Source organism: Lactuca virosa, chromosome 4 (assembly GCF_052849685.1).
Source record: "Lactuca virosa cultivar CGN04683 chromosome 4, Lactuca_virosa_CGN04683_v6, whole genome shotgun sequence".
Lineage (NCBI taxonomy): Eukaryota > Viridiplantae > Streptophyta > Magnoliopsida > Asterales > Asteraceae > Lactuca > Lactuca virosa.
The window spans coordinates 391435778-391444855 of record NC_136429.1 but is presented as its reverse complement, the minus strand read 5'-3'; the positions used below and the strand labels follow the sequence as shown (position 1 = coordinate 391444855).

At 39.2% G+C, this 9078-nt stretch overlaps 1 pseudogene; it reads right to left on the bottom strand.

Annotated features, from left to right (window-relative positions):
* Positions 1-497: 497 nt before the first annotated feature.
* On the bottom strand, positions 498-2368 carry LOC145106421 (protein RDM16 pseudogene; annotated as a pseudogene).
* Positions 2369-9078: the final 6710 nt, after the last annotated feature.

Sequence of the window (9078 nt, the reverse complement as noted above, 5' to 3'; positions counted from 1 at the left end):
GATGAAAGGGGCATGAGTTGGTGGGGTGAGGTGTGAAAGGGCTTTAATTATTTTCTATTTTTTTAAAAAATAAAATTAGTCAAAATTATATATTTAAAAAGAAATATAGGTTATTTTATAGGAGTGAAGGACAAACACATAAATATAGGTTATACAGTATTAAACTTGATTTAAATAATATTATCGACTATCCCGCTCGATAAGCAGATTTTTCGGACCTATTTTTTCATCTTGAACTACAAGTAAATATGATAATTTGATTCGTTAAACTACGCAGATTTTAGACAACTTTTTCTAAATTTAAACATAAACTTTATACTGTATCTGTGACAAACTAACGGGGACACAAATAATAAAGATTCAGGTAGGATCTCAATATAACAAATCTATCACTGAACAACCTATATACCAAAAAAAATTGTTGCAACAACGTAATACAACCAGCATCATATATACATTTATATCATCTCACATTCTCTCCAAATTTTATAGTTTCACTAATTACACATCCTTGAGAAATTAACAACTAAATCCCAATAATGACCAACCCCAGCATCATAAAACACTTTGCGAGCAGCATTTTCGGTACTGCATTCATGCACCAAAAACCTTTGAAAACTTGGTTTAGTCACACTCCCTTGCCACACCAACACACACTTATTCTTCACGTTCTCATCATCATCATCAACCTCTTCATGCATATTCTCTTCTTTCACAGCCGCAGCCCAATTTATCCTCTTCAACATCAACTTCTGATACCGTTTTACCGATTTACCCCCGCCCTCCACCACCACGACAGAAATACCCTCCGAAATAACCGCACACCCCGACAACCGATTCTTCTGTGCATTTACATCAACCTTAAACCTAGTCTGAAGGTGCGAAAGGTCATTCACTTTGTATATGGACACAATTGTTTCGAGGGTATTATTATTGTCATCGAAAAACTTTGGTTTTTTCTTTTCGCGTCTTTCGGTCGGAGTCAACTTCCGGGCGATATTCCGGTCAACATGAGCCTGTTCACATTGGGCGGCTGCTTTTCTGATTTCCATTTCAAGGCGGGTCGGGTTTTGGGTGGCTTCTGATCCGAGGACTTTCATTAGATTGCTCATTTTGACTTTGGGTTTTGGGGGTTCTAGAAGGCCTAGGCGGATCATTTCTTGCCGGGCTTTTTCAGTGGCGAGGCGTCTTTGAGTTCGGAGTCTTTTGCGTTCTTTTTGGGTGAGTTTTAGAGGCTGAGGCGGGGGTGGGGCCGGTTCGGCTGGCGGTTCGATTGGGTCGGGTTGTTCCATGTATAGAGTTATCTTCTCTTTCTTTAGTATATCTTCAGGTGGCCCGCCTTCTGTGACGTTTCCGTAAGTACCAGAATCAACAAACTGAAAGGTCATCGTTTTAGGCCTTAAAAGTTTAGTTTTATTGATTCCCATTCGAGGATCAAAGTGAGGGTTTTCATCTAGATCCACTTCTAATTCCGGTTTCAGAATCTGGAATGCATCTTTCTTCTGTTTGTTAATGTTAACCTTAAGGGTGCTCAAGATGTTTAACTTTGGTATATTTACCACATTGCCATTTTCATTGACTTCCCTACCCAATGCATCCAAACTAAGAACAGGGGCTTTAGCAGGCTTTTCTGGTGCCAGCTCTCCCGGGAACTTGTTTATAAGTGGGCAAATTCCGTGTCTTGTCTAAAACCCATCTTGGCAGCAAGCTCTTGTGCCCGTTTTACAGCTTCATGAGAATTTCGGGGCAGCCCACCACCAAGTCGGGCAGCAGATTGTGGTGGGGCAGCGGGTATTCCTGAACTAGATGGAGGTTTGAGGCCATCTCTTGCTGAGTCAGTACCCTTGTTTAACAACGGGATCTTCTTCATCTTTTCTGCAAGCGCCTTGTGCTTCAGTAAAGTTGCTTTGGCCATAGATAAAGCATTGAGAGAGATGCCTCCAATCTTGCCAGCATCTGCAGAATCAACTCCTTCGGTTTCATGTTTGGTAGAAAGTGATGATGATACCTTAGAAGGAGGATGAGGGTGGCTGGGCGCCAAAGGGGTCTCATGTGGGGTTCCATATGGCTTACTGGGTGCTCCCAGTGCACCACCACAGGGTTCATCTTTAAGTTCATTCTTCATCGTCGTCATTGTTTCCCCGTTCAATTTCCCTTGTTCCAACTTATCTCCATCCTCGAATTCCCTCCTCTCATCCCTATCTGTGTCTTCCTCAGCAAAACCCACTTTCTCCTGATCAAACCGCCGCCACTCATTCCACTTAGTTCGTTTATCGCCATACCGATCCTCCTCATCACTCTCTCCACCTCTATCTTTCCTCTTGCTGCTTCGATACTTGGTGTCGCGATCGAAATCCCATCTATCCATATCGTTCTTCCTTCTTTTTTTCTAGGCCTTTGTGCAATCTCTAGTCGTTCACAAGAATTAGAAATCGGAATACTTAGACTAAATCTCCAAGAGAATTATATTTATACATTTAGTTTAAAAAAGGCAAGTTTTGACCAGGATTGTTAGTTTTTATAGAAATAATCTTGCGGATCATTAAATAAAAACACCACAAAAACACCACAACACAAAAAAAAAATATACAATATATATTTGCTTATTTAATTAAAATAACATAAGATATGAGTTCGATGGATCATATATATGCAAACATAAAAAACACATTTTTGTAACCAAAACAAAACTTGGAATAAAATTGCATATTAAGTAATACCATAAGAACCAACTTTTGCAACTTACTCTTTTCATTTGCTAGGATACTGCTAAGTTGTAACATTTGTTTTTCATTTCAATGTGAATGTTTTATACCTTGAATGTCCTTAAGTACAAGTTGTGAATATTCACTATAAGAATCTCCACCTGTGTCGACGGCACCTATACCGATGACACTTGTCGTCACTAAAACATCAGCTATACTGACGACTTGTCGTGGGTACAGAGATGACCAATTTTCTTCAACCCGGAACTCTATGCCCACGACTTGTTGTCGCCATAGGGTTGGCGGGAACAAAAATTATTTTTGCGTTTTTCTGAAAACCTTTGTCGATGAAAATAAAAGCGACGTCATTTTTGGATAAGCTATCCCGATAGCATGTCATCGACACATAAATTGGTGATTCGTGTGAACTCTATACCAACGACTAGTGGTTGGTAAAGGATTTTAATTTTTTTTAATTACGAGAAATTGGTGATCCGTGTGAACTATTTTTCAGATTTCATTTTGATTTAGGTGAATGTCGTTGCAATTTTTTCTTTGTTTTCCGGTTAGGTTGTCACCGGAGGACCACCGTTGACTCCACTTGTAACGTCCAAAAAATCATAGTAAAAATTTTGATTTTTCAAAACCATTTTATAATCCATAAATCATACAAAACATTGTTTCCAAAAACATAGTTATCAAATAAGAGTATCCAAAAACATGTCACAATATAATATCCACGGATGATGTCTACAATCGTACCTTCGCCTTGCCCCGATTATCTGATATACCTGAAACCATGAAATCAAACTGTAAGCCAAAGCTTACTTAGTTCACCCAAAATACTCCTCACAACCAAATACATACAATGCACAGAATATGGTCTACAGCACAAGGGTAGTCTGCCGTCGAGCCATCAGCTATAAGTTGGACTTCTCTCGAGCCTACAACATAAGTTACACCGCTCCCTTGGTCCTACAATATCTACCGGACCGCCCGGGTATCTTGGCCTTTAGCAAAAAGCAGGATCACCTCAACCCAACCACAACATGTCGACATATGTAACAGATAACATATAACCAACAAGTACAGGTAATTATACAAATCTATCCATCTAACATATGTCCAGCAAATACAGGTAATCATACGGATCCGCCAATCTAACAGCTCACTATAGCATAGCATCATATTATATACCATGATACATAACACAACCTAGTGGGCTGGCATTTGTTCCTTTGACCCACAGATACAATGACAAAAACTCACCTCGAAGTTCAAAAGATAGCTAAACTGATCACTGCTTCAAATATCGGCTCTACATTTCACATATACAAGAAACATGGATTAAGCCTCAATTTAGTACTCAAATGTAACATCTGGACTTCCAGGTATGAGATTTATTCCATAAAAGACAAATTCCCCTTGGAACTCGTCGAGTTGATGGCCTCAACTCGATCTGTTGAAGACTTTTTGGACTGTGCATATTTTTGAACCAACTCGACGAGTTGTTGAGGAAAACTTGACGAGTTGCTGGCTGATTAAGAAACACTAATTTTTAGGGTGTTGTACCCTATTTAAAGGCCTTATACCCTTTGGGTGGCCTCGTTATCAGTCTCCTATGTCCAGAAATCCCTAGTTTGTGCATCCTCTCCCATATTTGTGTGTGTTTGATCTTGAAGAGTGATTTCTTGGTGTTCTTTTGAAGGAGCTTGAAGTTTGAAGTGGCTTGATTTAGATGAAGGATATAGATCCGTAACCTACTCTTTTGTTGCAGTTATTTTGAGGTATAAAGTCGACACCTTTCTTATCTATTGCTTAGATCACTTTCTTTGAAGTTTATTGTCATATTTGGCTGATTGTTGGGATTTATCATGGGTTGCGTATTTCATGAAGTTATCACTTCAGATCTGGACGTTTTATCGCCTCATTGGACTAAAAGTTGCAAGCTTTATCAAGTTCTAGGCCTCCTTCATGCCTTAGGTCCCTTATTAAGCCATCCTTCTGTTTTGGAGCCTCTTTGGGACATGCATGGACGTAAAGTTAGCAACTTTACATGGTTTTCCAGCCCTTGGGTATTAGATCTATGTTTTAAGGCGTTAGACTTGATGAAAAAGGACTGAATTTGTTAAGCTGGGAAAACTCGGCGAGTTTTCTAGCCAACTCGACGAGTTGGCTAGGGGTTTCCCGACTCTCTGAATACGGTAGGAACTCGACGACTTGGTTGGTGCACTCGACGGGTTGGGTCAACATGGACTGTTGACCTTGACTGTTGACTTTGACTTTGTCCATGGTTGACAAAGTCTGACTCTTGAGGGTATTTTGTGTATTTTAGAGTTTTGATAGAAATGATTACATGGTGGTTGTAGGCATTTGGGTCCGGAGATGAGATTTGGAGTTGGATCTTACCAGTTCAGCACTACTTGTGAGGTGAGTGTTCCTCACTGTACTTGTTGGGTCGAAGGCAGCAAGGCTGGCCCTTTGGATTGTTATCCTGGTTATCGTATAATTGGGTATTGTAGTAATCAGTTAAATCTGAATCCTAGTAGACAGGATGATGCTATGATTATTGATATGTATGATCTATGCTTGCCTGTTGTTTGATTATGTGTTTATGAGTTATGTATATGTCGACATGTGTGTGTGTGGTTGGGTTGACGTGGTCCTGCTTTGTGCTGAAGGCCAACAGACCCATTGCGGCTCGGATAGACTGAAGGCCTACGAGGCGGACCAGTCAGGCCAAAGGCCCACAGAACGGTCCAGACAGGCTGTAGGCCCAGTGTGGTAGTCCACACATGCTGAAGGTTCTGTATGTGTGTTGTTGCGTGATAGCTATGATTATGTATTGTGGTGGTATTTTGGGGAAGACTCATTGTAATATACACGTTTTGAAATCGTGTTTTATGTAAATAATATTATGAAATATTATGTGAATTTGAGTAATTGAGTTCTAACAGATAGTTTTTACTAGAAATGAAGTAAAACTATGTTTAGAATCACTCGGAAAATATTGGAAGTCTTATGAGATTCCAATTAAAAGATAAATATCGAAATTTAACGAAAATATAAAATTTGAAATAAGTTGAATTTTATTATTCAAAGTTGTAGATAATTTCATTAGAAACATTTAGGCGAAAACCTCATCGAAATCCGAGTTATAACGAAGAAGTTATAACTAATCGAAGATCCGCGACAAAACCGGCACGACGCCGAATGACGTAAAAAGTGAGTTTTTGATAAACTACTTTTTAGCCTTAGTGATCTAAATGAAAGTCGTAGTATTCGTTAAACCGAGAAGTTTGATAAAAAGAACGCCAAAATCTGACTTCGTATGAGGAAGTTACGATTTTTCTAAGTTTCAGCTTAGCAGTAGACAGCTAAAAACTCGAATTTTAGATTGAGTGATTTTTAGCCGAAACAACCTAAACGAGAATTGAAGATCTCGTCAATAGTAGTACAACGGTAAAAAGTCTGACGAAAACGGATGTCGGATGAAGGAGTTATGAATTTTTAACGGATTTATCAGTCCCGGTCTGTTAAAAATAATAATAGTAAAAATAAATTCAAAATTATCCGACGAAGTATAAACGAAAGTTGTAGAGTATAATTTACCCTACGCGTGCATATAAAGAACGTCAAAAACGGAGCTGGTATGCGAAAGTTATGGATTTTAGAAGTTCGGGGCTCAAAAATCGAGAAATCCTTGAAAACCGAGAAGAATCGCAGGGCTCAGCTTCGGCCACGTCGCCCTTCTCGCATGTAGACGCGTGTCCGAGCCAGAGAACCAAGCGATGCGAGGTCCAATGGCATTCCGACGCGTGCCACCTCCGTGTCAAGTCCGAAACGCGCCTGCTGTTCCGACCCTCGCATCCGAGCCTCGCCCTTCTGCCGCGTGTACCGAGCCTCGCAGCTGCGCAGACACCTGCCCTCTCCCTCTTGCTTCGGATCCGAGGCTCGCACCTATATAAGGGTTGCGAGACCTCCCGGGTAAATGTTAGAAAATGTGTCTTTTTCACCCCTAAACTTATATTTCTACTATTTCAACTTCCCCCGAAGCCCCGGGATTATTTCCAACGCCCGAAACACGCCCCGAAGTTCCCGAGAAGCCCGAGAAATTTATCTTTTCGGTTTGAAGCTCTACCTTCGCAGAGCCCGGTTTTCAAGAAAACTCCCGGTTTTCAACGAAGATAGTCAATTATAGTAACGAAGTGCTGCCCAAATTACTATTTTAACCCTCCGGTTATTTCACGGTGAGTTTAATATATAGGAACAATTGTATGTTATGTGTTATATGTGCTATGTGCTTTTCGGTGTTATTATTCCGGGTTATTTTCCCGTGTTATTTTTATTCGCTATTTTTAATAGCAAAGTAATACCTTTGACCATGTGATCAGTGAAAGGACTTAGATTCACATTGGTACTCGTATGTAGCCTCTGGCCATGTAGAACATGTCTCCGTAAGAGAATGATTTCTATTCTATGGTATTGGCAGAAGGTTAGACAGGGCTATAAGCCTGAAATCTACCAAAATGTTAATCCGAAGTTGTATGTCTTGTGTGCCATTTGGGCCAAAGCTTTATTGATGTATATCAAGTATGGAAATTGTTATGTCTCATTGATTGTATATCTTTGAATCAAATCAATGATTGATATGGAAAGTTTGTCACATGATTCACATATTCCTTTGATGTTCCTTGTTCCTCTTTGCTTCTTCCATATTGAAGTATATATATGGCATAACGTTATATTGTATCTATTATTGAACTCACTAAGCGTCACCGCTTACCCTCTCAATGTTTAACGAATTGCAGGAGATAAGCATCCAGTATAGTTATATACTGATAGAAGATTTTTGAATAGTTTGAAACTATTGTATTGATAGAAGATTTTTGAATAGTTTGAAACTATTGTATTTTGTACTCCCATATGTATAAAACTATAGAATCCTGGGAAGTTATGTAATATATACCACTTTGAAATAGTCGGTTTGTATCCAGTAGTTTGTAATCACTTTATCAGTATAAAATATTGTTTTTATGAATATGCATGTAGCATGTTTCGGAGTAACAATTATCAAGTATGAAAGTGTGGGTCTTTCACTCATTAAGCTCTAGGCTTACAATTTTTTATTATGTTTTAGGTACCTCAGATGATCGTGGGAAGGTGAAGGCTTGATCCTGCACCTCCTCGTATTTTGTGTTATGATTTCTAGGAAAACTCTGATGTGAAATTTATTTTGAAAACAATATGTAATAAATGATGGTTTGTACTTATTTCAAAAGATAAAAGTTTCAAGAAATTTTCGAATGTTACAAGTTGGTATCACAACCTTTGTTTGAGTGAATTGGAGGAACACTCGTGTAAATCCAGTCTCAAACTAAGGAAAAGATTTTCAAAATCATTTTCAAATGGTTTTCAAAATGCTCAAAGAGGATGCAATGTGTACGATCAGCCGAAGTTAGTAAGTGGACCCCAAAATACCATAGCTGCTATTTAATATTGTGATATGTTAGAAAAGCATGCTAGTGATAGGCTAGAGATCTTTAGGAATTGCATGATAGAATTGCCAGATTATATGATGGCTGATAGCCTAGGACATTTTTTTTTATGAAATTGGCATCATTACTGTAATTACTTAGTGTATGCATCATGGTTATATATAACAAAGATCTTATAGCCTGAGAATGTCTGGTTTTGTCTTATTTCCTGTTCCTGTTTGATGAAGGGCTTAGGTTAGGATAAGATATCTGAATGTCTATACAATCCAGTGTTATGTATGGCTAGCATACACGACTGCTGCAGGGTTGGTGGAAGTTTCACGGATGAGACGTAAGGGGTGACTCGACCAGTTATGAGAAGTTTAGTCTTTCTTCTAGGGGTGAGGACTAAGTGTTCGTCTATGCTTATGAGTATTGTTAGGGCGAGGTGATGATCCTTGAGATAAATACGGGTAGGTGTGGAAGTTATGGTCGTTTGAAGTTTAAATGAAAAGCGGGACATTATGTAGTACATTGGGCGTACTGACTATAGAAGGTCGCGGGATCACTCTAGTACGCCGGGGCATACTTATAGGTACGTTGGGCGTACGCGACCCACACTCAAACCCTAATATTCAACATTTGGACCCTATTTAAGCAACTTAAGTCCCTTGAGGATTTTCCTTTCTCAACCTCCATTCACCCTAAAGTAGTATTACGAACCATTGCCCCTTTTCGTTAGATCTTGAGCTTTTCGAGTGATTTTTATGTGTTTGGTCCATAATGAAGAATGAGGAACTCATTGGAGGAGCATTCATTTGATTGTAGCTTGAAGATCCATAAATCTCTTCACATTTGTAAGTTTTGGAGGTATAAAGCTTCCAACTTCTTTTACA